The sequence below is a fragment of the Solanum stenotomum genome, chromosome 1 (assembly GCF_019186545.1).
Source record: "Solanum stenotomum isolate F172 chromosome 1, ASM1918654v1, whole genome shotgun sequence".
Classification (NCBI taxonomy): domain Eukaryota; kingdom Viridiplantae; phylum Streptophyta; class Magnoliopsida; order Solanales; family Solanaceae; genus Solanum; species Solanum stenotomum.
The window spans coordinates 35893029-35895855 of NC_064282.1; positions in this window are offsets into that span (position 1 = coordinate 35893029).

Below are 2827 nucleotides of genomic sequence, written 5' to 3' on the forward strand. Positions count from 1 at the left end.
GGTTAGAGGAGGTGATGAAGTGGGGCAAGAAAAATATTTTACATTTTATTTTATAAAAGAAATATTATTTTTTTAGATAATAACTTTTTTATTTTTAATCTTAACTTATAGTAATAATTTATTTAATTTTTGTCAAGGTTGAATGTTTTGTCCATGTAGAGTGTGATGTGACAATTTTTTAAAATAAAAGAGAGAGTGTATTACACACCATGATGAGAGTGGTATAAAAGAGAGATGCGTGTTTCTCAAATTAAAAAGTGATAGTTTAGGTATGAAACTCACACTCTCAATAATTTAGGTATGAAACTTAAAAAAAAAGTATAGTTTAGGTGTGTTTTTGAAACTTATCTCAAGAAAAAATTCATAAGTCATTAGGAACAGAGGGAGTATGTGTTATCTTACTTTTGATAGAGATTTATTTCGATATAATATGATTACAAGATTAATTCAACTTGTGTGCCCTTAAACCACATCGATAAATTCATCTGCACCATTTTGCGGATAAAAAATGTCTACTCATGTTGTATATAATTTCGTAAAATAAAACTATATCTATCAACAAAATATATCATCATATATCATACTCCTTCAATTTCAAATTAATTGAATTGTTGAGACATTTTTCATTTTTCAAATTAACTTAATTGTTCAATTTTCAATATTACTTTTAGAATGTTCTTCCAATTTTACCCTTCATTAGTTAGTATTGGAATTAGTTATTAAATAATGTTTAGTTATTTTAATCATAAATTTGACAATAATTAATAAGGGTAAAAATGAAAAGTTATGCATAATTTATGTCTTAATCTTCTTTTATTAAAGAATGTGAAACACTTCAACAATTCAATTAATTTGAAATGGAGGGAGTATAATATTTAAAGTGGGAAGCTTTGAGTATAAAGTTGAATTACTTTTTTACCCTTTAATCTAAAATTATTTCTATAATATTTTATGTACTAAAAAGTAAATTTTTATTGCAATAAATATTATTACCATTAAATATTTTATAATGAATTGTTTAGATGAGAAACAAAATTTGTTATAGTTTTTTTCAATTTCTGGAATACTTATCATGAATTTACAATATATTATGCTAAGTCAAAGAATTGCAAAAGCTATCATTTAAATAACTTAATCATAGTATTAAATGTGCTCAAGTGTTTCCATTCAAATGTCCAAAGATGATTAAAATGCTGCATCACTAAATGAGAATGGAGGAATGAAATGTCATTTAATGGTTTGCATCAATCGGTTTGGCTTGATTTTTTGTATTATCGATTCGGTTTTCGGTTTTTAAATACGTTAAACCAATAAGAAAATGCTTATCAAAAAAATATATGACTTCTCTAATAAATTTGACATGACAAAACAATAATGTAACTTTACAAATTATCATAAAATAGAAACAACAATAACAAACAGGAAAAGAACTATGTAACACAAAGAGAAATTTAGAGGAATAGGGCTTTTACTTTAGATAATTTTGACGATTTGTACAATGTCAAGTTGTGGACTCAAAGTCACAATGAAGTATAAATTGAATGCTAAATGAAAAAGACATAACTAGTAAGATATGGAGATTAATATTTAATATTTGTGCATAGGTAAAAGTAGTAAAACACAATAGTTTTAAGGGAAAAAGGACAAATATACCCCCGAACTATCATAAATGGTATCTAAATATCCTCCGTTATACTTTTAGGACACTGATGCCCTTACCGTCTAATTTTTGGTATGTATATACCCTTTTAATTAACGGAGGGACACGTGTCTCAATCTATAAAAGCCTATCCAAAATCTATTTATTTTTTACCCATAATTAAAAAAATCCACCCAAATAACTAAGACCCAACCCAAATTATAATCCGAAATCTTCATATGCCCATTTCAAAAATAAAAATAATTTCCATTCCTAAAAGAACTCAAATCTTGATACCACAAGCCACAACATACATCTCAAATGAAAGCAACACACTGAAGCATATCAAAGAATCAAATCAGAAACAAAATTAACTTTCAAATTCCAAAGGAAAAAAAATCAATCTTGGTGTAAGAACTCTCTCTACTTCAATCAATAAATTACAAGCCCTAATATTCTTAAAGAAGTAATGGAATACTTTGAAGACTAAATTGATGAAAATATCAAAATTTTATCAGAAAGGTCAAATCTAAAACCTATCACTACATTAGAAGACAAATTCCAAGATCGAAATGCTTCATAAAAAATTAAATTGAACACTTTGAGGTCTAGATTGATGAGCAGATTCAAATTTTATCGGAAATCTCAGTCAACTTGAACGCTTTAATCTTTGCCTAGGTCTATTTCCATGGCAGTTGAAGCAAGACACTTCACTCAACAACAACAACAAATCATTTTAAATCAAGGAAATGGGTTTTCCTACAATACCCAAATGGGGTTCTTCTCTTTTACCGTTGCCAACAGTGAAAATTTTTTTTTGCCCTTTCTGTGCAATTTCATTCAAATTTGATATAAGGTCTGATTTGGAAAATTGAATGGGTAACAGAAGTGAAGATTATTGGGGGTGTTTTTGGATTATAATTTGAGTGTGGATTTCAAGTTATTTGGGTGGGTTTTGAATTTGTTGGGTGGGTATTTTAATTATGGGTAAAAATCAAATAAAATTCGGGTAGGTCTTTAAGATTGAGACACGTGTCCCTCCGTTAGTCAAAAGGATATATACATACCAAAAATTAGATAGTAAGGGCATTAGTGTCCTAGTGTCCTAAAAGTATAACGGAGGTTATTTAGATACCATTTATGATAATTCGGGGGTATATTTGTCCTTTTTCCCTAGTTTTAATGGGT